Genomic DNA, 25886 nt, shown 5'->3' on the forward strand with positions numbered 1-25886 from the left:
TCATACTTTACCTCTAGCATCACAGTTATCCTATAAGGCAGATATTATTAACATTATCATACTCACCTGACAAGTAAAATAAACTGAGGCCCAGGGAAAGTAATTGAGTTGGCCAAGGCCATACAACTACTAAAGGAAAGAATTAATGGATCAAAACTAGACCCAGTTAGCTCTAAAATCAATACTTTTTCCACTAACCATTTTGGCTTGGAAAACAAAGACTCTGAAAGTAGAGTAAACTCCAGATTTAATGCTATGCTTAGTCCTTTCTGGAAAGGGTTAGGGGATCTTATTGATTACCTAGCAGAAGGGGGTTCAGAAGAGGAAACCCATGAAGACATGCCTGAGAGGGGCGCCTGGGTGGTTCATTTGTTAAGCGTCTGCGTTTGGCTCAAGTCATGATCCCAGAGTCCTGATATAGAGACCCGTGCCGAGCTACCTGCTCAGTGAAGCCTACTTCTCCAGCTCCCCCTGCTTGTGTTCCCTCTCTCACTCTCTCCTTCTGTCAAATAAATAAATAAAATATTTAATAAAAAAAGAAAAAAAGACATGCCTGAGAAAAAACGAGCCAACCAGATTTCAAGTTAGAGGATGGAAGGCTCCATAAGCATCAGTAGAGTATAAAAGTCCTCCAATAAATAAGATATGGATTATCATTGCTGAAAGTGGTGAGAAGCACAGAGATCTGGAGCCAATAAATCTGATTTTGAATCCTGACTCTGTCATTTACTAACCATTTGATTTTAAGCAAGTCATTTCAATCTCTTTGAACCTAACTGTTGTTTTTGTATCTGCCAATGTGAATTATTCAACTTGCTAATCGGAAGTGCTTTGCAAAAAGAATTGACAGGGGTTTTGGGGGGTTCTTTTGTTTTGGTTTGGTTTTGGGATTTTTGTTTTGTTTTGTTTTAGAGAGAGAGAGAGAGCATGCACATGAGCGGAGGGGCCGAGGGAGAAGGGATGAGAACCCCAAGCAGTTTCCCACCCCACGCGGGGCTCATCTCACAACCCTGAGATCATGACCTGAGCCAAAATCAGGAGTCAGATGCTTAACTGACTGAGCCACCCAGACATCCCAAAAAAAATTGACAGTTTTAAGAATACACAATATGCCAGGACCTGAACAAGATTGGGGTGTTGCGATAAGATTGAGAAAGTATTACATGTAAAACCCCCTTAACACTAACAAGAACCATGAGATACTATTTTTAATAATATCCCCCTTTTTAGAGAAAGAAATTGAGGTATGGAGAAGTGAAATATTTTGCCCAAGGTCTCATGACCCATAAGTGGTAGAGCTATGACTTGAAGCCAGGAGCCTGGCTCTAGAGACTGACTCTAGACACCTCCCTCTACTGGATTTCTCTGGAAAGCCAGGGAACAGAAGCAGGAGCAGGACTGAAAAAGGTAAAGCTGGAAGCTGGCACTCAAGTTGAAACTAAGAAGCCTGGATAAAAATGACTAGCCTAGAGTAATAAGGGTCAAACAAAGCCCTGGACTAAAACCAAGTAGGGAGGCCGCAACATGGGGGCCACAAATACCACAGGTAAGACAAGATGAGAAGTCAAAGGACTTAGCCAATAAGAAATACAAGAACCCAAAGGAAAAAATGGGAAAAGACAGAGGAAGAAAAATACTAATAGATAATATATGGAGATGTCTATACCAAGTTGTTAGTAGGGAAGGAATTGTCAGTGGGCATAGGGAGTGTGCTATATGAAAAAAAAAAAAAACCACTTCAGCGTTTCTATGTCTCAATATTTTTTTTTAAAGATTTTATTTATTGATTTGACAGAGAGACAGCCAGCGAGAAAGAGAACACAAGCAGGGGGAGTGGGAGAGGGAGAACCAGGCTCCCAGCAGAGGAGCCTGATGTGGGGCTCCATCCCATAACGCCGAGATCACGCCCTGAGCCGAAAGCAGATGCCCAACTGCTGTGCCACCCAGGCGCCTCTTTGTCTCAATATTATTTAACTCTGATCAAGGACCAGTGTTGCTTTTGCAACTTTAAAATTAATAAAAATAAGAATATTAAGACACATCACAAAACAAAAAAATTCAGTGGATCTAGATGGAAGGGCAAGGTAGAAAAAGTGAAAACCCAATTAAATTGGCTTGGCATACCAGGGCACCTATCGGATCAGAATCCAAGGAGACATAGTTGGACCAGAACAGCAGAGCTGGAAGTTACCTTAGATAATGTCTACTCTCTATTGCCACTTCATTTTTTAAATGAGGGAAACTGAGTCCCAGAGAGAAAAGAATGGTAAGTCTAGTGTCACACAAACTTGCTTCCAGGGTATAGGCAGTTCAGACACTGCAGATTAATTAAAAAACAGGCTAGGATGGAGAAACAGGTGCCAAAGAGAACAAACTTCCTGACAATGGTCTTAAAAAAAAAAATAGTCAAAATGTAGGGCAAACATTCCCATGCACTTGTGAATGTGCAAAGGTAGATTTTTCTGACTTTCATCTAAACTTGATCTAGAGGCACTATCTGCCTCCATCTCTCAACTTTACTCTCCACCACACTTGTAGGCAACAAAGAGGCAATGCACCAGCCAGCAATTCCATGCCTATATTCTCCCAGGTTTCAGACCCGCAAAATAGAAAGCACCTCTTCCTGGTGCTCCCATAGGAGTTTCCGCGGTTGAAACAAGGTAGGTCTTGCTCTCCCTCCACAGACAACAATGTTATCAGGAAGAGTAACTATGTGAGTTGATGGATGTTTTAATTAACTTGATTGCAGTAATCATTACACAATGCATATGTCTAGCAAGACATTACACTGTACCTTTTAAATATATACAATTTTATTTGTCAGTTATATCTCAATAAAACTGGAAAAAAATAAAGGCATTAAAAAAAGACAAAAAACAGTTTATTAGCAAGATCTAATGCTCTTGATTGGCCATGACTAATCATCTGGCCTATTACTAACGGAGCTACATGGTAAAGAGACAGTTCTCCAAAAGACATTTGGGTAGCTTTCAGAAGTAATGAGGAGCAGAAAAAATAAATATCTATTGAAGATAAAGTAAACTATTTTAAAACAAACTAATAGCAAAACAGCAAATGAGGAAACACATTTTTATGTATTCTTTTGAGTGGGCAAGTTGGCAATATCTATTTAAAATTCAAATGCACTTTGTTTTTGCCCACTTTGTACTTTAAGAAATTTATCCTACAGATAAATCTACCAGTGCACAAAGATGTTATTTAAAGGATGATCATCGAGGCATTGATAGTATTGGCAAAACACTGTCCATTAATATGGAAGTTGTTAAATTTTGATACATTCATATAGCCAAATACTACACAATTATTTTTTTTTAAAGATTCCATTTATTTATTTGACTGAGATAGAGATAGCCAGCGAGAGAGGGAACACAAGCAGGGGGAGTGGGAGAGGAAGAAGCAGGCTCATAGCAGAGGAGCCTGATGTGGGGCTCGATCCCATAACGCTGGGATCACGCCCTGAGCTGAAGGCAGACGCTTAACCGCTGTGCCACCCAGGCGCCCCTACACAATTATTTTTTAATGAGGTAGATTTATATGTTCTGGTATGGGAAGGTTTTAGAGAACAAAGCAAATTTTAAGAAAATAGGTAAATATGATCCTGCTTGTGTAAATACATAAAAATATCTGGAAGAATGCTTTTTTAAATGTGTAACATTGTTTATTATTGGGAAAGAAGTATAAGAGGGTTAAGAGTGGCAGGAAGAAAACACTTTTCAATTTATATCATGTGGGATTTTAATTTGTTTTTCTGATTACTCATGGTTTTTACTACTTTAAAAAGTTAGTCTAAAAAAAATCAAGTTAGTCTAAAAAACACCTGTTTGACTATTAACATGACTGACAATTCACACCAAAGGTTCTAAAGAACGAAAACATTTTGTTTATGTGTGCTGAGAAAATTTATTAAATGGCATCTCACCATGAGATTCTACATACTTCCAAAAAATAGGCAAATCTTGTTAAGAAGCAATATAATATTTTCATGCTAATCTAGCAAATTATCTGGGCTACTGAGTCAACTTGGTTCATTTATTTACTTTGTTTATCGGTCAGACCAACCCATCACAAAATTTTGCCACTATAAATTGGCCCCTGGACTGACTCATTCAGGCAGGCAGCAACTCCATCAAACCCAATAATTAATCAGGCAGTCCTCCTCCATATGTCACTACGACTATTCATTAAAGCAATGCATATGGCTCTTACCTACATGTGCTAGCTTTTTGGCTTTATTCATGGTTCAACAAATTTATGAACCTCAGATCCAGCAGAACAAAGAAAAATTAGTATAGAAGATATTATAATTAGGCTGACAGTTTAAAATTAGAAAAGAAAAACTAAAATTGAGAAGAGATGTTGTCATTAACAGAATTCATGACATAGCAAACATCTGTTGGATGCCTTCTGGGTTCAAGGTACAAGGCTAGACTCTGGAAACATGAAGAGATACATGTGACCTTGTCCATACCTACAGTATTACCTTTTATTTGAAAAGATAGCATATGTATTGTCAAGAATAACTAATGTACAAGGTTATCACTGACAAGTGTCATATATTTTTAATTATCAAGATTCCCATTTAAGATGTACAAAGCATCCTAGGAGTCATGAATAAATGAAGTATACCACAGTGTATATAGTATATATAGTGTAAGAACTATCACTAGATTTAAAGTATTAGGAATTGAATGTGTTCTCCCAAAATTCATATGCTGAAATCCTAAACCCCCAATATAATTGTATAAAGCCCTCGCAAATAGGATTAGTACCCTCATAAGAAAAGACACAAGAGCTTGCTCCATCTCTCTCCTCTTTACCCCAGGTGAGGTATAATGAGAAGCTGTCAGTCTGCAACCCAGAAGAGAACCCTCACCAGAACCCTGACCTTGCTGGCACCCTGATCTTGGACTTTCAGCCTCGAGAACTGTGAGAAATAAACTTCTGTTGTTTATAGGCCACCCTGCCTATGGTATTTTGTGATAGTAGCCCAAAATGACTAAGATAAGTTAAAGACACCATTTTAGGGACACTTGGGTGGGTCAGTCGGTTAAGCATCTGCCTTCAGCTCAGGTCATGATCCTAGGGTCCTGGGATCTGGCCCCACATCAGGCTCCCTGCTCAGTGGGGAACCTGCTTCTCCCTCTCCCCCTGCCTGTTGCTCCCCCTACTTGGGCTCTCTCTCTCTCTGCCGAATAAATAAAATCTTAATTAAAAAAAAAAAAGACCACCTGGGTGGCTCAGTCATTAAGCATCTGCCTTTGGCTTGGGGCATGATCCCGGGGTCCTGCGGTGGAGCCCCACATCAGGCTCCCTGCTCTGCTGGGAGCCTGCTTCTTTCTCTCCCATTCCCCCTGCTTGTGTTCCCTCTCTCGCTGGCTGTCTCTCTCTATATCAAATAAATGAATAAAATCTTTACCAAAAAAAGACACTGTTTCATAAAATAAGAAATAAAGATTACTGAATTGAATTGATAATGCTTTAATAACTTAGATATTCAGAATATAATTTCCATATGATTTAATAATATGCACAAGAAGTACAAAATCAAAACACTGATTTAGAGGAGACCCTTAAATTGATACTGTGAGTAACATAAGATATGATCATCATAACCATAACTATAGCTAAAATTTACCTAGTATTTACTATGTGCCAGGTACTTTCTAAGTTATATATAAGTACATACTTCAAGTTCACAATTCTATGATGCAGGTAATTTATATTACTACTTTACAGATGAGGAAACTGAAGTACTAAGAAGTTAAGTAATTTGCCCAAGGTAAGGGGCACCTGGGTGGCTTAGTCGGTTAAGCGTCTGCCTTCAGCTCGGGTCATGATCCCAGAGTCCTGGGATTGAGCCCTGTGTCAGGCTCCATGCTCAGGGGAGAGCCTGCTTCTCCCTCTCCCTCTGTCTGCTGCTCTGCCTATGTGTGCTCTTTCTATCAAATAAATAAACAAAATCTTAAAAAAAAAAAAATTTGCCCAAGGTAAGTGTCAGGGCCACACTTCCAAAGCAGGCAGTCTGTCTCCAGACTCTACACCCCCTAGCGAGTATATGATATGTATTCTCTACATTATCATTTTGTTCACATTTTTAAAAAGATTTTATTTATTTATTTGAGAGAGAGAGAGGGAGAAGCAGACTTCCTGCTGAGCAAGGAGCCCTATGCAATGGGGGCTTCATCCCAGGACCCTGAGATCATGATCTGAACTGAAGGCAGAAGCTTAACCAACTGAACCACCCAGGTACCCCTTTTTGTGTTCACATTTCTAAGGAGAAAATACAAGGCAAAGAATGGTAAAGACATTATTCTTCTACTGTGGGATTTTGCACTTCCTTTGTGGCCTCAAGCCATGAATGGTTGAGCTCTAGGCTGAGAGAACAGTATTTGTGACCCATATGACCCACTTGTCTTCACAACCCCTGACTACATTACTTTTCCCTAGTATTCCCTGGTATTTTCTCTAGTATTTCCTAGTTGTTCTCTTCGCCAAGTTCCAAGCAAGAAGCAGAGTGTCTTAAGTAGGAACTTATGTAGTAGAGCACAGCACTGGTCTGGGAATCAATCCTGACACTATTTATTTATACAACCTTGGACAAGTCACTTCACTTCTCTTGGAAATGAATGTTCATATTTGTCAAATAAAAGAGTTGGATTAAATGACTGATTTTCAAAGCTCAGAAGGAAGGAAGAAGGGGAAACATATGAACAGGTGCGCCCTCTCTGGCTTCAAGGACAATAGCTCCCCTCTAAACCTGTTTTACATATTAAGTATATGAGATTTTGTTTAAATAAAGGAACTCAAGCCTTTACAAAGTTTGAAGACCAATGGATTCGATCAAATTCTTAAGTACTGTCTCATTTCAAATATTCTATCACTCTTGGCTGCACAGGCATACTCCAATACATCAGGTTATTTGTCCTGACCTGTTCAAGAGACATTTTAACTGAATCTTAGAATTCTTTCCATCATTACAATTCTGGATCTATCCTTTCAAAAAAAAAAGAAATTGATTTTTTCCCCTCCACTCACATTTATCAGTCCATTTTTTGGAATCTCTTCTTGCCACATCCTTAAATAAGTAAATAGGATAACTGTGGTAATTGCCTGACCTGCAAAGTGTATAGAACTTCAAGGTTAATGCTCTTGGCACAAGATTTTTGCTACAAACAGCAGAATTCCTCTAACCCTTTGCTGAGGCATCGGTTCAATAATAAGAGAAAATCATGCCATGTATTGAATTACTCAAAAGAGAATTATCAGAGAATCCCCTGATGGTCTAACTATGGCTAAAATGTACTCCAAAAAGAACTGGTCTTAAAGAACTTCAGGAAAGGCCTTCACCAGAGATATAGTAGAAGAACCAAAACTTGAACAATAATAACAACAATCTATATATTCAAGAATTGGTATAATCCTACCCTCAATGTTATGCTAATTCTCTAGGTTTAATTTTATAATCCTGAACTTCCTTTCATACGAATGAAGTTACTAGTAAGCCTATCCATTCTCTGAAATTCCTTTAGTCAGTTTTCATTAAGGACTGTCAAATATATACATTATTTAGGGCTTTTAAATCTAAATTTTGTTGAAGATGTATTACATATGGTTTAATACGTCAGTTCAGCAATGGCCATCAGCAATAAGCATTACTTCAAGAGCAGGATTAATTAAATATTGTAGCAAACACAGTGATCCAAATAGCAAAGAAAAATCCTGGGCACTGAGCCCAGATTCCCCACCCTCTCTTATGGTGTGACTCATCTCTCTCTCAGATAAACTAGACAACCAAAAAATCTTCCATCATTATTAGTCAATGTGTAGATGTGCAAAATGATCAAATTCCTCTACCAGGTCACCTAATAAATTTTTAAGTAGAAAAAATTGCACAAAATCAAGTTGCTTCATAAAAAGGTATTTTTAAAACCAAGGAGAAATATAGTAATCAGAAATATAAGGTAACTCTCCATGGTAATCAGCAGTTTTCCTCTAACTTGACACTCCACCAATGGCAGGCTGGTAGACAGTGACTTTCTATAATTATAAATATCTTTGTTATGTTATGAGGCTTTAAAGTATTTCAATTTTGCATATTTACATTGAATATGAATCTCAGCTCCACGAAAACCAAGAGATTCAGAGGAAACTCATGGCCTTGGACCCACAAAAGTTCCTGGTTTTGCATTCACCAGTTAAAACTGATGATACTCCAACATTGAATCTAAGCTTTAGGTCTGAACGTCTTGGTTTTCAAAATCTTAAACTATTTGAATGGTGAGGAGGTGGGAGGAGCTCCCAGCAAAATATTTACAAAGGGTCTCACTCATCAGACATTGTGGTTTCCCTTCATCCTGTTCTCTCGCAGCTCCCAGCTGCAGATACTTGCTGATGCAGTAGGTGTGTCACAATCAGAAATAACCTAGTAATAACCATTTTCTGTCATCACCGAATCTGCATTTCTGGGACACGATATACCTTAAACCTTCTGTCAAAGAACCCTCTTGGCTCAATGAAGAGACTGTTTATTAACAAAGTAAAAATCTTTGACCCTAGAGCAGCTGACAAAAGGAACAAAAACCAAAAGAGCAATAGCAGCATATTTATGTAGTCTAAATAGTTTTTTTAAAGTATAATCAAGTACATTATATAATTTTATCTTTCCTATAAATTTGTAAGGTGGTTATGGTATTAGTATTAAGTCACTTATCTTGTATGAACTTCAGAATCCTCATTTTTAAATGGGGATATATTTCACAGGGTTGCTGTCAGGCTAGAACAAAATAACATGTAAAGTACTTGGTACAGAGTACTCAAAAAATGGTGGCCTGGGCTTTTCTTTTAATTATTATCATACCTACAAATAGAGGCAACATTGCTTAGAGAAAGTAACCAGCCCAAGGGCATTCAATGGAATAGACTTTATTGAATACCTGCATATAGCTGTGAATATAAAAATTCATGAACTCCCATCTCTGCCTTCCATCTAGGAACTCAGACTCACTCTTAGTAAGAAAGCAAACAAGTTCTAGAGGCACCTGGGTGGCACAGTCATTAAGCGTCTGCCTTCGGCTCAGGGTGTGATCCCAGCGTTCTGGGATGGAGCCCCACATCAGGCTTCTCCACTAGGAGCCTGCTTCTTCCTCTCCCACTCCCCCTACTTGTGTTCCCTCTCTCGCTGGCTGTCTCCCTCTGTCAAATAAATAAATAAAATCTTTAAAAAAAAAAAAAAAGAAGAAAGCAAACAAGTTCTAGAACCAAGTGTTCTTTTCACTCCGTTCTGAGGCAAATTCAGAAAAAAAAAAAAAAAAGAGGTAGACTGAAACCCATGTCAACTATTTCTTAGATAAAAAACCTGCCTATGCAGGTTTGTTTCACTGTGATTAAGGGTACTCTAACTCAATGTGCTCTCCCTAACTTACCTTCCCTCCGTTATCAGGAATTTCTGAATAGTGGGAATTTCCTCCTCCGAAAAGAGAACTCCTTTCTTTTGTGTAACACTGTACCATTGACTGAAAACACTTTCACCTATACTAATTTAATCTAACGAACTTAATTTTCCCCAAATCCTGTGAGATATGAATTAGTAAAATAATTTTAGAGTAGAAGAAATTGAGAAACAGCTGTGAGTGTCATAATCTAGACTAGAGCTAGATCAATAGCCTCATAGCAGTTTAATTACTAGTTTAAAGCCTCCCCACTAAACTACACTGAACCTATGTTAAAATATTTTTGCACTCTCACTTAGATTTCCTTCTATTTTCTCCGAGCCTCTGTGACATACTCTAACTCTCCTAAGGGTCCAATACTGAACCTTGTATTTGAGGAATTCCCCCAGGCAATATGTTTATTCAATAACCATGCAACATAATATAATACCACCTTTTCAAGTAAGGCTATGACTTTTACATAGGCTAGAGCCATAAAGAGAGATGGAGAATGATACTTTGCATTTGTTTAGCAGTCTTTCAAAGTGCTTTCATATATAGTATTCAGAGAGGAAGAATGAAATTTGAATTTAAGAGTAGAAAGAATGTTAGAGATTCTCAAACCCAGTGTTTCTTAACCTTCTTTAGGTCACTTGCCTATTTGAGTATCTGACTAAAGCTACAGACCTCCTACCCAGAAAGATGTACAAATGAACATATACACACAAATCTTCATAGTTTCAAAGGGATTCTTGGACTGCCCCAGGTTAAGAAGTGCTCTAATTTGCAACTCTCAATTTACAAATGAGGAAGCTACTATTTAATCATGACAGCATCCCTATGAGGAGGCAGAGTAAGGATTATTCACATTTTCCAGATCTGGAAACAAGGTCCAGTGAGGTTTCAAGACTTGCCCAAAGTGTTACAGCTAGTTAACAACAAACAGCAGCAGAACCCAGGACTCTGGACTGTCTAGTTATTCTTCTAATCACATCACCATCCCACTGCACTATGCTGGAACTTCTTCATCATAAGAAAGCCTCTTTCTGTAGACAATAGTTTATTTTACCCTTCATAACACACATAATTCTTGACTTCCAATGAAAAAGCTCTAAATTTAAAAAATTGTTCTCTTTCACAATAGTAACTCATTTCTTAGAGATTTCCAAAAGGTTTTAGTCACTGCCAACACATTAAATATTGAAGTCCAGAAATTAGAATTGTAAACAATTCTGTAATCTCCACATTGGTGGTTAAATACCAATCTGGTCAACTTCCCCATTTAGCAGCAAACATACCTGAATCCAAGCAAAGAAGGTAAATATGTTAGCGCTTCTTTTGGAAGGGTGCCAGAAAGTGGTATTAACACATTAGAATTATATCTAGCACATAGAGGGCTTACTAAATATTTGTTAAATGAACAAATGGGTTTACCAATAAATACAATTGAGTTTTTAAAAATATTTTCTTTCCACTTTCAAAAATGATATATAAACTAAGAAAACACTCAAACATAGTACTTTTTGGTTAAGGTCTAAGTTAAACCCTCAACAGTATATTCAGTACTAAACTATACATAAGAACAAATAAGTTTTTTTAAATGTTTACCCAGATTTTATCAAAACAGTCTTTGTTATTAAGATAATGGTTCTGATTGATTTTATTATAATTTATTCACTCATAATAATAAATATATGCAAAATACTATTGGGAAAAAATATCTCAGATACATATAAAATACTTAGGTATGCCAAAGATACTATAACATTTATGATGAATATTAAATTTTTGTAAGAATATAGTTATTATCAACATTTAATTTAACTTCACTTAATAGCAGGCTATCTTTCTACTCTCAAGATTTCTATATCTGAGGAGCAGTCTTTATTTGTAAGCCAAAAGCTTCTAGAATATATACTAGGATGCTAACCATTTTGGTATTTAAGAATGAAAGATGCTGGTGTTTTAGCTTTGCTTATTTATGCTAGCTTTAGTAGACTCTGAGTCTGAATTTTAATGCTTCATTATCATATTTTTTTGTGATAACTGGATGGATTAAGAATTTTCTACAAAACAAATGCTTAATAAGGCAATAAACCTGTTGAAGGAATAAATTAACAGGCAGGTTATGCTTTTAGGATATCTACACTACAGAAAAGGTATTGTACCCAGTCTACCTAGTGATTAGGTTTATATTGCAATGTGACTCATAAGACTCACTGTACTGAATAAAAATTTAGGCAATTAGTGATCTTATTTCTTAGGAAGAACTGCTTGCTATTGTATATTAACACAGATTTCGCTCAATTAAAATTGCTCACAGTCAGCAAAAATAATTTCTGCACTGTAATGAAATAATGAAATAATTATATGCAAGGGAGGACTTGTGATCTTTTTAATTATTCTATTCTTCATTTTTAAAAGGGCTATTTGAAAACGTACTCTTATAATTGATTGCTATAAATCAGTCAAACGCATTCTAAGGATCATAAATATTCTAACTTTTAAAAGACAAAGAAATGCTAAATATTCAATGGAATACTTCAATATTCAGAAAATTTAATCTGGGGGGAAAGGATAGACTGCTCTTTGGAAAATAAAAAAGTAAATTTGTTGTCCCGTGAAAAATGAAATATCTTGAATGTCAGTAACAGAAATGGAATTAACAAGAGATCTTTTTATTGTTTTTTAAGGTCATTAGGCTGTGAATTCTATAATTATGGAAATTGTCAGTCCAGTTCTGTAAGAATGTTTGCTCCCATCCATAAGGTAGTGGAATGTTCAATCAGTCTCTCTCGTGGGAAAGTTAGGTCATAACTGTAAGTGTACCAGCAAAATTGAATTAAGCAAAGAGATTTCATTAGTATTTATAGCCAGAAGGCATCTGTAAAAGTACAGGGCAAAGAAGTTATGTGGAAGTCAAAGGAGAAAAAAAAATGGGTTTCCAGTGACAAAGGCGAATCTGAGAGAGATATAAGTGTATAATGAATAAGAGCTATTGAACGCTACTGCAAAGAGGGAGTTGCAAAGATGTCAAATATTGATTTTCTTGTGTATGCCTTTGGACTACATATGTAATTGTTTGGATTTGCTGTCTTCATGGTACAACAATATTTGTTGTCGAAGGTTAAAAAGCATGATGTGAAATAAACTAAAAACTAAGAAACACGTTGGAGAATTATAATAATCCTCCACTCAGTATCTCATTGAGAGGTTTCTGTATTTTCTTACAAAAGAACATTTTTAATGAAGAAAAATGTTAAATACTTCTCAACCGAACACAAGATCCTTATTATTAATTATGCTAATTGAGAATTATTTGATTGACTTTCAGTCTCATTTTAAATTAAACTAGGTTCTCTACTTCTGTATTTTATTGAATGGATCTTCTTAAACCATATATCTAATTTTGAAAGTACAGTTAACCATGCTTACTTATTCAGTATGATTATAATTAATCCAGTTAAAGCTAAACTGATAATAAAAATCTGATATCACCACTTTAAAAGAAATATTTTCTATAGTGTTTTCCTTTTCACTACAGAAACTCCAGAAAGAGAACTTCTGTATTTTAAAGTCTACATAAAGTATATATATTTAATAGCAAATTGCAAACTCAATCAAGTTAATAATCAAGTTAATACAGTCACTAGATAAACAAATACTATTTTCTACTGTTTTAAAGGATTATTTTCCCTCTCACTATTCAAGTCTGAACAAAGAATGTTAATAATCATAAAGCTCTTTTTAACTAACATGCTCTTTTTAAAAACATGTTCTTTGTAAATAACAGATTCACTTTTTTCTTTCATCTGATTTAATATTTGTTAGGACCTTGACTCACATTTATGAATATTACCTTGTTCTTTTTCCTACCTCAGGAAGTTTAAAAACAGCAAAACTCTCCAGGTGGATTTTATTGCACTTAAAACCACAATGACCACAAACTGAAAAGAGAAAGGGGGGAAAAAAGTATGAGATGTTTTAAGCATTAGAGGCAGACAGGGGTACAAATAAAGGATCAGTATAATAGATGGCAGAAGCCTATCATTTTACCAGTACAGAAAATACTAGAGAGGAAAAATCTGCAAAGACAATTTCTGCAGCACAAACAAGTTTCACATTTTATTTTCAATGTCTCACTTTTAACGTTCCTAAATATTTAATAGCAAAGTAAAACAGAGTGACAGCGTTGAGTCTATGTGAAATCCAAAATATTTTTTTCGCAGGGCTTTGGAAGCATGTAGGACGCAGAGGAGGTAATCCAGCAGTAATGGCAGCTCCTCTCCGAGGTAAATACTTATCAGAAACAAAACATAATTCAACTGCACTCTTCTTTTCTGAAAAGGTTGCTTGTGGAATATCCATCATAAAGTCATTTCTATTTCTTAAGAGCTGTTAGTGCCTGGCCCCTTGGCTTCATTAAGACACTTTTTTTCAATATATTCTTTTATTTTAGACTTCATCCCACTTCTCAGCTACACAGTGCACATTACAATTTCCCCGCTACCAAGGGAGCTGTCAGCCACGCCCCCCAATGACTGACATGCAAGGACAAGGTAGCAATGGAGAGGAAGGCGGATTTGTTGGCACTAAGTCGGAAACATTTCTTAAACCCTAGAGGTTGAAAAGGAGTTTGGCCAAGCCTCTGAGAGACAGTGCTACATCATTTCGCTGACACTAACATTACCATGCTCCCCATTAGGAGGGCATCAGTCTCCCGGCCCGTTAATCTCACCCAATGTTCTGGTGGAGCTAAAGAAGCTACAAGTTTTGAGAGTCCCTGCCGCCAGACCTCAATGTTGCCTAAGTAAGCATTAAGAGATTATGGTAATAATAGGTGTGCTTACACCAAATAAAAGGTTTCATTAATCAAGCCATATTGAGATAAACCTGTCACTGGACGGAGGAGACCAGAAATCAAATACTGTGAAAGTTCTGACAGATTGTTAAATAGAAACCCTTTAAAATAGAATTTAATTTACTGTGATATTATAGATATTTATGCATCAATAGGCAAGTGCAGATTGAGTTCAGAGGTCAGCTCTGGTATTTGAAAAATAAAAGCACAGGATGAAACAAAAGGTGACAGTTACCTTTGCCTGAAATTAGGGTTCATTAGACTAAATGGGAAGGTTCTAACTGATTCATGTAGGGAACTGAAGCACAGCATGCGATGTGGTGTGCAATATTGGATAACAGGCAAATCCAATTAAGGGATCTTCATTCTGTTAAAGACTTGTCTACAAACCTAAAAAAAAAAAAAAAAATCCCAGAGCCAGCCATGGAGCCATTCAGGTGGTTGTCTGTGGTGACCCTTTCTCACACCACGGTAGGTAAATATATTCCCTTCCTGGCATTATTATTAGGAGTGTTGGATTTGGGAGTCAGACAGACCTGAGTTCAAATCTCAGCTCTGCTACTTACTAGCTGTATGACTTTTGTCCTCGATATCCTAATCAGTAAAACAGATACTACCAGCAACCACCTCATAGGGCTGTTGTGAAGCCTGAGATCAGGTTTGCAAAGCACTTAGTGCAGTGGCTAGCAGTGTGTAATAAACCATAGTTATTAATTCTCCCATTTCCTTCTTTCTTTCTCTCCCTCTTCACCTCTTCCAGTCTCTTTCTTTTTATCTTTTAGCCCCTCTTCCCTTTTTCTTTTATCCCCACCTGTCCCACAGCACCAACCACCACACCAGCAGCACCTCTAGGCATTGTGCACCCCCTTTGGATCAAAGAGCCTGCTGACCTTTGGTTTGTGCGCAGAGCTCAAAATGAAGATATGAAAGGCCTTGGAAGTTTCCTTGGTTCTCTAATGTCTGAAACTTGCTTATTCATATTGAGAGAAGTTCCAGATTCTACCAATTTTTTTTTAAGTAGGCTCCACGCCCAGAGGGGAGCCCAACATGGAGCTTGAACTCATGATCCTGAGATCAAGACTCAATCAAGAGTTAGACACCCAACCTTTTGAGCCACCCAGGTGCCCCAGATCCCCAGATTCTACCAAATTGATCCACAGGTGCAATCTTTCCCTAAAGCCAAATCAGGACTTTGCCACAAATTTCTTACTGACCAGTGGCTAAAAATATATGTGACAAATCACTAAAAAGATCTGCTTAATAATTTTTTTTTAAGAATCCCATACCCTAAATGTTTTATTCTTACAGTTTGACATGTATTTCAATTTCCCAATTCATGTTGCCAGCACTTCTCTCTTTCCTGGGTTTTGTTTTGTAGTTTAAGTTTTCTTTTTCTTACTGTCTCTATCCGNATTTCTTACTGACCAGTGGCTAAAAATATATGTGACAAATCACTAAAAAGATCTGCTTAATAATTTTTTTTTAAGAATCCCATACCCTAAATGTTTTATTCTTACAGTTTGACATGTATTTCAATTTCCCAATTCATGTTGCCAGCACTTCTCTCTTTCCTGGGTTTTGTTTTGTAGTTTAAGTTTTCTTTTTCTTACTGTCTCTATCCGATTACATTTATCCTGGTTGGAAGAAAAAGCAAGTTCTTAAAAAAAAGTTTGAATAATATCTCAATGAATAATGGTCATAGAAAGGTTCTCTGTAGAAAAACAGAGAGCACCTTACCCAAATATGAAAGCTAATAGGCAGGCAGCATACCATCTTGCTATTATAACTCCGAAGTGTCTAGAAAACAGCCAAGACGGATTCAAAATGCTACAAAGTGTCTGTACCCGTTGAGAAAGTAATTTGCCTTCCCTAGACTCCCAAGCTGGGTTAGGGGCACCTCCTCTACATCTACCTGTTCCCTTTGAATCCTATATCAGAACTCTTCCCACACTATTGAAATGATCTTCCCCACCACTAACTTATAAGCTATTCATGAGCATAGATATCTTATTTATCTTTATATTCCCTGGACAGCAGTGGTGTTCTTTTTTTTTTTTTTAAGATTTTATTTATTTATTTGACAGAGAGACAGCCAGCGAGAGAGGGAACACAAGCAGGGGGAGTGGGAGAGGAAGAAGCAGGCTCATAGTGGAGGAGCCTGATGTGGGGCTCGATCCCATAACGCCGGGATCACGCCCTGAGCCGAAGGCAGACGCTTAACTGCTGTGCCACCCAGGCGCCCCAGCAGTGGTGTTCTTAACAAATGTTTGCTGAATTGATAAAAAATATACACATCCAGGCCTGAGTTAAATTATCCATTGAAACCCCCTCCACATTTATTAATTGAAAGTGGCATAATTGACCTCCATGTAAAGATAAAATGACTCAGACCACTTGAAATGATTTAATATTAAAGGAAGAGTTGGGGCGCCTGGGTGTCTCAGTCAGTTAAGCATCTGACTCCTGATTTCAACTCAGGTCATGATCTTAGGGTTGTGAGATCAAGCCCTGCACTGGGCTCTGCACTCAGCATGGAGTCTGCTTAAGATTCTCTTCCTTTGCCAACCTCCTTAACCTCTCTCTCACTCTCTCTCTCCGTCTCTCTCACTCTCTTAAATAAAATCTTAGAACAAAGAGCTGTCAAAAAACTTCTCTTTAAATAAAAGTGTCCTCAAACCATAATTCTCTCTTTTGAATTTGTTGGTGTCACTTTGGACTTAGTCTTTACCTAGATTTTAATAGAACCATAGTTCAAAGTGAAATGGAAAAAGAAAAAAAGTACGTTTTAATTTTTAGCTACCACCGTTCCTCCAACATAAATCACTTGACTTTTCTATTCCTGTTCCCTATGTCATGAAATGAAAATACTGATATAGGCCAAGTATAGATACAGTGCTTGTTTCTAAGGGTCAAATCTCATAATAAAAACATCTACATTTATTGTTATTGTAATTGCTTTTAAATTGAGAATATTCAATTTTTGTCTTGTGAATTGTATAGTTATCCATTGCTGTGTAACATGTCCCCCAAATTTAGCAACTCAAAACAGCAAGCATTTATTATCTTCCACAGTTTTAGAGGTCAAAAATCTGAGTGTGACTAAACTAAGTGGCTCTGGTGTGGGATCTCTCATGCCATCCAACAATCAGTTAGTGCTGCAGCCATCAGAAACTTTGACCAGAGCTAGAGGATCCATTTCCAAGATGGCCCATTTCTATTAGCATAAAGCTGGTTTTCCTCACTGGAAGGCCTCTGTTCCTTGCCATGTGGATCTCTCATAGAGCTGTCTGAGTATTTTCATGAGCTCACAGCTGCCTTCCCCAGAGTGAAGGATACATGAGAGTACAAGGCAGAAAGAAGTCACATGTCTTCTAAGAGGTAACCTCATCAGTGACATATCATTATTTCTGTCATATTCTGTTGGTCACACAAACCAATGCTGATATAATACTGGGAGGGGACTATACAAGGCCATGATTACCAGGAGGCAAGGGATCACTGGGGACCATCTTGGAGCCCAGTTACCACACCAAAAAAAAAAATAATAATAATAATATCCATACCAATGGAGCAGAGAAGAAATGATTCTTAGTCGATTAGGGGGTGGAAAGTCAGAGTCAAAATGACTTCCTTAGCACTGAGATTAAAGTGTACTAAGCCAGTTCAAATAACAATTAATTAATTAAGTAGATGAACCTGGANTACATGAGAGTACAAGGCAGAAAGAAGTCACATGTCTTCTAAGAGGTAACCTCATCAGTGACGTATCATTATTTCTGTCATATTCTGTTGGTCACACAAACCAATGCTGATATAATACTGGGAGGGGACTATACAAGGCCATGATTACCAGGAGGCAAGGGATCACTGGGGACCATCTTGGAGCCCAGTTACCACACCAAAAAAAAAATAATAATAATAATAATATCCATACCAATGGAGCAGAGAAGAAATGATTCTTAGTCGATTAGGGGGTGGAAAGTCAGAGTCAAAATGACTTCCTTAGCACTGAGATTAAAGTGTACTAAGCCAGTTCAAATAACAATTAATTAATTAAGTAGATGAACCTGGAGTTCTGATTCTTTATTTCTGTGGTTTTTATAACTACAACTTTTCATTGTATCACTTATTCCTGAATTCACCAAAAGCAAATTTACCTTCCCCAACTTTACCCAACACTTGGGGTGAGGGAAAAATCATATTTCTCCTAAACAACAGACAATATCAACAAACAAGATATAAAATAAACCCACACCTTTGAATATAGGAGCTAAAGGACACAAACTGAATATTCAGTAGGCAGCACTTAGTTTCAACATCTCAGCTGGTTGTACAAGGATCATATGCAACTAGATTCTCTGATTCTCAGCTGAAAAGTATGAAAGCCTGAATCCCAGCGGGTTTGACAAATCTTTTTCCATCAAATGATAACTCTCCACCAAAAAGATAATTTTCCCAATACCCTACTTCCTATATCCTGCCAGGTGAAAAAGAAAACGAATTGAGGGTGCCTGGCTTGCTCCGTCAGTACAGCGTGTGACTCTTGATCTTGGGGTTATAAGTTCGAGCCCTGCATTGGATGTAGGGATTACTTAAGAATAAAATCTTAAAAAAAAGAAAAGAAAAGAAAAGAAAACTGGGAATTTTGATGTGAGTTCTAGCCCCAGCTATCATTAACTTGCCGTATAATTTCTAGCGTGTCACATCTCTGCTCTTCAACTTTAAAGAGCCAGGTTTGAATCAAAAGAACTCTTCTGGTGGGGATGCCTGGGTGGCGGAGTCGTTAAGCCTCTGCCTTTGGCTCAGGGTGTGATCCTGATGCTCTGGGATCAAGCCCCACATCAGGCTCCTCCACTGGGAGCCTGCTTCTTCCTCTTCCACTCCCCCTGCTTGTGTTCCCTCTCTTGCTGGCTGTCTCTCTCTCTGTCAAATAAATAAAATCTTTAAAAAAAAAAAAAAGAACTCTTCCGGAACAAAATTAATCCTGTAATTCTAATTAATCTGTGCTTTCAGATGAACCCAGCTTGCTTATCCTTATCTACTGTCATTTGTGACCCTGATTGCATTGATTTCTTACTACATTGTGTCAGAAAGCAATAGGACAATGGCTATATCTGAATTTATATCAGGCTTCTGTCCAACACTACCCCCCCTTTCCCAAAAACACTGCTGGAAAATACCTTGTAATATTCACTGAGGGAAGCTCAGCAGGAATGAAAATACTCAGCCAGGAAGGTAAAACTATTCTGTGACCAAAGGAACCAAATTGGAGATAAATTTAGGTACACAGATATAAAAACCAATTTTTAAAAAATGGTTTTAACAAAAAATGATTGCTTGTAGACAGAAACAGGAAGATGTCTTTCCCCAAAGGATTCACTCTTCACAAAGTTTGGCAGCATGATGAAAGGCAGAGGAGTATGATTCCATGGCAGTAGAGGAAATGATACTCTCATCAGCTGGCAACCAATTTTCCTCAGAGGAGGTACAGACACAGCTAAGTCAGGCCAAAAGTTATGAATGTCCCTGAATTCCCACGGGAAAAGACTGTAGTGCAAAGAAAGGAGTTTCATCTATTGAGCCTAGACAAGCCTGAACAAGAAAGGGAAGCCCTATAGCAATTTCCTCACAAAGAAAAAAAGGAAGAAAAGCAAGAAAATGAGGGAAAGAAATAAAGGTAAGGAAGAGAAAGGGTACAGAAAGAAAACAATAGGAAAATACAAGAATGAAAGTAAAGAAAGGGAAAAATTGTCTAGGACTAGAATCTTATCAAGGAAGCCCTGATAGTCTTGTTCAATAAGGTACCCCTACCACCTACCACAGTGCCTGGTATAGAACTAGTGTTTGGTATATGTTGAATGAATTAAAGAATGAAGATAAAGAAATAAAAAACAGTTTTGAAAAAGGCAGGATATTCATTTGTTTCCCTCTAAGTACTAATTGCAGACAAAAATCTCACAACTGAACAACAGATGTGAGGGAAGGAGAAAAGATAGATGGATCAGTACAAACCGACTACCCCTCTGGAAAAAAGGAATGAAAACACATGTCCTACTGCTACATACCTTGTCATTTTTTCATATTTTCTTCTATATATTAATAATCTCTATCAGTTACACACCTTGTAAATATTTTAGGATCATGTTTAAAAAAGAAAACCAATAACATTTTTATTTACATACCAGTTCAAAAAACGTTTTGATGTTCCTAAAAATAAAAAGAAAGAAAGAAAAATAGTACTTTATTTGGACATAGAAATCTATATCATTTCTTAGAGTTCTACCAATATTTCATTATTAAAATAAAATTGTCAAGAAAAAGCAATTAAGTTAAAAAGCAGCACTTAAAGTTTTTCTGGGATTTTAATCCTTCTGCAGAATAAATTACTTGTTTATAAATTTGGTCATTCAAGTTAAACAGTGACACAAGACCAAACTGCATTACAGTTCACTCAGCTCACACAGCTCGGTTCATTCCCCTTCTACAGATTATTTTAGATCTTGGTATAACACAACTATCCCTTTAGGACCAGTCGGACCGCCATAGTAATTGCTCAGTGACCACAGTTGTTACAACTTTGACACAGGAATGACCACAGTTCTAGGTCAGCTTTCATTTCACCGAGAAATGAAGACACATTATCAAAAGTGGACTACACACACACACACACACACACACACACACAGACTGCATCACAAACAAAATGTCTGCTACGGAGAGGAAGCAAAAAGAATAGCATCTACTTCAATTTTACATAAAAACTCAGATCAAAAATACTATTATTTTTTTCCTCCATCATTCCTCTTTTTTTGTTTCTTATTTTTTAATCTTTTATTATGTTATGTTAGTTACCATACAGTACCATCATTCCTCTTTTTAAGAACATGAAAGAGATCACTTCCACACAGCATTTTAATCAGATATGCCTTTGTTTTAATGAATTATATTCCTAAGTAGAAATAATCAAACCAGATAGCCTCTTAATAATTCATGCAATGTCTTTCAAAGTTCATATATTCTGGTAAATATTTTAGAACAAAACTGAGAGATTATATTTTTCTTAATAAAATGAATTTCAAATGATCTAATTTTAAGTCACCTTAAAATGTGATTATTTTTGATAAACTTATCAACATGTTTATAAAATAAGGTACATTACAAGGAATTGAATTGAAAGGTATCTGTAAAATGAAAAAAAGACACATTTTAATTGAATCAGGCATCAAATATCTATAAATGCTGTTCCATAACTCACCCACATTCTAAGCAGAGCAGGATCAAAGTGAGATGAGACACTCAAGGATGTAAAATGTAAGATAGAATATACTCAAGCACTAAGTTGTGTGTGTTCACGTCTTATCAAAAAGGCAGCTAACTTTAAAATAGGCCAACATTACATTCTAAAAGGAGGCCAAAATATTAATTTTTAAATTTATTTTAGTAATTTTCTATATGCAGATTTGGGTTCTTATCTAGTGCTTGTCAATCAGCATTAAGTAATAATTATAACTGGGGTTCCTGGCCAGCTCAGTTGGTAGAACATGCAACTCTTGATCTGGAGTCCTGAGTTCAAGTCCCACATTGGCCGTAGAGCTTACTTAAAAATAAAAAAAATTGGGGGCACCTGGGTGGCTCAGTTGTTAAGCATCTGCCTTTGGCTCAGGGCGTGATCCCAGGGTCCTGGGATCGAGCCCCACATCGAGCTCCCTGCTCCGCTGGGAAGCCTGCTTATTCCTCTCACTCCCCCTACTTGTGTTCCCTCTCTCACTGGCTGTCTCTCTCTCTGTCAAATAAATAAATAAAATCTTTAAAAAAATAAAAATAAAAAAAATTTAAAAATTTAAAAAAGGTGGGCACCTGGCTGACTCAGTCAGTGGAGCACATGGCTCTTGATCTCTGGGTCATGAGTTAGAGCTCCACTTACATAATGGGCACTATGCTAAGCACTTTATTACATTATCTCATTTAATCTGAAAAACCCTATGAAGTAAATAAATTACTTTCCCCACATTACTGGTAAGGAAACTGGGACTTTTTTTTTTTAAAGGTCCCCCCCTTTTATTTTTGTTAAGATTTTACTTACTTATTTGACAGAGAGACAGCCAGTGAGAGAGGGAACACAGCAGTGGGAGTGGGAGAGGAAGAAGCAGACTCCCAGCTGAGCAGGGAGCCCGATGTGGGGCTCGATCCCAGAACACAGGGATCACACCCTGAGCCAAAGGCAGACACTTAAGGACTGAGCCACCCCAGCACCCCAGGAAACTGGGACTTCTGACAATACAGTTATTTAAGACAAAAAAAACAAGCTGTCCACTACAAAGACCTAGAAATGCTGAAAGAAATAAAACAAACACTATTTTAAAAATACAACTGAGAAAGAAAGAAGGAAAAAAGGTAATCAATCAATTCTAGGGGCCAAAAATGAACAGATTGCTAAACCTTAAGGTAGAACAGAGTTTCAACTGGCTTGGGGAAGAACTGGTTTCAGTTACCTAAAGACTTAGGTTTTGAAATATGCATAATTTTAACGGGCTGTATAAGCATGCAAGACAGAGAAAATCATATGGATTAAAAAAAAGGGCTAAGAAGCAGGATTATGGGAAGGTAAATTGGGTCCATATCAATAACAGTTTATTCATGGGAAAGAGGTGGAACGTAGAAGATTAAGGAAATAACGTGTTTTAGAAAGAATAATATGATTGAAATAAGAAATACAGATCCTCTCAAAATACTGCTTACAAACTACATCATTGTATTTAAATTGTTTTTCATTTGTTTTTGAGATGAACCTCTCATGACAGCATAGAGATAAGTATATACACATGATGCCATTCCCCACTCTAGTGTTTATATTGATATAAGTATTTCCATTGGATGCTGTATTTGGTTTCAGAATCTTTCTCAACACAACTCTCCTAGCAGCTATGATCAACTGACCCAACTTTCTGCAGGCCCTGGCATTGTAAAAGAGAATGAGATTTGGAATTAGATATATAGCACCAGTTCTATTATTCACTTAGCTATGTGATTGTAAACAAGATACTTGGTATCCCTAAGCACTGGTATAAAACAGCACTGATGACATTTACCTTACAGGATTATACAAAATAATGTAATCAGTATCTAACCTAAGTAGCTATTTAATGTTAATCTTCCTTTCTTCCATATGGCTATTCAAACTAGTACATAGTATGGGTCCAGCGTTTTTATATTATCTTCAATAACTATCAATAATAAAGAATACATGGCATGCAGATATCTCAGGAGGACAGTATACCAAGTCAGCATCTCCAAGTCCGCTCAGATGTCACCTTTCAGGCTTACCCTGACAGCCCTATTTAAAATTGTACCAATTGTCCCACTCCCAGCACTCCTATAAGTAGTTTTAAGTTTTAAGTAGTTTTTCCCAGTTGAAGCCCCACACTGGGCATTTTGTTCCTCCCCTTTTTTGTTCCTCCCCCTTTTTTTTTTTTTTTTGCCTTGAATATTTACTGCCTTCTAAGGTAATATATAAAGTGGTTACATCTTTTATTGCCTTGATGGAAAGTAAGCTCCACTAGAATAATAATCTTTATCTGTTTCACTGATATACCCCGAGCACCTAGATCAGTGCCTGGTTTATGACAAGTGCACTATAAAGATTTTTCCATTATTTATCTCAAAGAATAATCACACTTAAGATGACATTTATCATTAACCAGAGTAGATATAAATCCATATTTCAAACGTTTTTTATTGATAATTTTAAAATTTTTGGCCAATTTCTTGTCAGCTCCAATTAGATTATCACTGCAGTTTTTATTTTGTAATGTGCTAGAGAAAAGTTCTAATTAGATCATCATTATTTTTATCCTGTAATGTGGCTAAGGAAGACGTCTACTGGTAGGGGAGAAATGTGGCTCTACCATTTTATCATTAGTAAATCTTTAAACTAAAGTTTCTTTGCATGAATTTTTTCAAGCTTACATTGTATGTACAATTTGTAAGGTTATTTTACTCTACTATATAATATAATCTACAAATTCGCTTAACCCAGCAAATGCTAACTGCAATAACCTCACAGAAAATTGGAAGCAAAGAAAAAAAACAAAGGTCCCTGGAAGCTCCCTGTATTCAATTCTTATTTTCTCAGAAAGTTTCATCTACCTTAGTGATACCTTCCTCCACTTAGGAGACTACAATTGTAAGTAACCAAAGCAAAAGAAAGAACAATATTTTTCTCCTTGGTGTTGAGAAAAACAGCAAACGAGTTACCTTCCCCACACCATATCACAGACTATTATTAGGTTTTTGTGCCAGAGCAAAAGTGAATTGCATGAATATCCTGTTTAGTATTGAAAAGGGGGGTGGGTTGCATTCCTGAAATAGGTGTGCAAACAAAATCAGTCTATATGTAGTTGTTTTAGCATAGCCCCTGTGGAGTTGCTTTGTAAGTCAGCAATTGTTCTCTTCAAATCCCCTGAAGTCACTACATCCCTTAGGTAGCAGCAGTTAGCTTCTGCTACCTTTCCTACAACTAGGTCAATCCTTAAAGATTTCAGTGATGTTTAGAAGGCCCTTCATAATGTCAGAAGTCTCCACCAATCCTTAAAGGATTCCTGGCTGTTCCCGACTCTTTCCTCCACATTTCACTAGAAGACACCTCAAATTGCCTTAAAATGCATTTTAACATCCAGCATGACACCCTTCCCTTGTTACTTCATCACAAAGTACTATTCACGTGTATCTTTTGTTAGTCATTATGAATTTGCTGGAACACACGATAAACGGCAGAGAGAGACCACCACTGCAAAATGCACCCAACTCAGGAGAGCAGGATAAAGAACTCTGAGGATGAGAGCAGATGGCTAGAGTTCAGATATTCTGAGAGCTCAATGGCTGAAAGTATACAACAGCTCACACAGAACATGGGGGCGGGGGGAGGGCAGGATAAATACTCAAATTTCGGTAACATGCATTATATTTATATGGAAAATATTTCAGAGACAGAAATCTAGAAAAGCAGTGTTGCTTAAAGCTATTGTCTTTCTGAGAGATCATTATGGGAGGTTTTATGCTTATTTTCAACCGGTCAAAATATTTTTAGAATCCTGTTTGGAAAGTCCTTTGCAGACTAAAGCACATTCTTTTGATCATCCCTAAGGAATAGAAATGTCAACATTTGAAGCTGGCTTTTATATTAGACAATAGTCTCCAAAAGTGACTTATAGAAAAGCGGATAATCAAGCCAGCACTAATTAGGAGTCAAAAGTCAGATGTGAGTGTAAAGTAATGGAACTGATTTTCTTCTTATGGTTATCTATAATATCTCATTAATTGTATATCAATACTTCATAATCATTTTGGAGTATTTCATAGAAGAGACCTTGGAAATAATGCGTAATAACATGAATAAAAGGTAGAGGAAAAAGAAAAAAAACAAAGCATTTAAATTACAATATTCATTATTTACAATGACCAAAAAGCCATTACCAATAGCTGCTTATTATCAGCTATTATTGTACCCATTTTAAGGATCTATTTGTTTGGGCCAAAATAATGAGCAAGATTTAAAATAAATAAATAAAATATATATA

General features: G+C 36.9%; 1 pseudogene; it reads left to right on the forward strand.

Annotated features, from left to right (window-relative positions):
* LOC117795710 overlaps nucleotides 1–25886 on the forward strand; it is a 43489-nt pseudogene that overhangs the window by 1467 nt on the left and 16136 nt on the right.

The sequence above is a fragment of the Ailuropoda melanoleuca genome, chromosome 2 (genome assembly GCF_002007445.2).
Source record: "Ailuropoda melanoleuca isolate Jingjing chromosome 2, ASM200744v2, whole genome shotgun sequence".
NCBI lineage: Eukaryota > Metazoa > Chordata > Mammalia > Carnivora > Ursidae > Ailuropoda > Ailuropoda melanoleuca.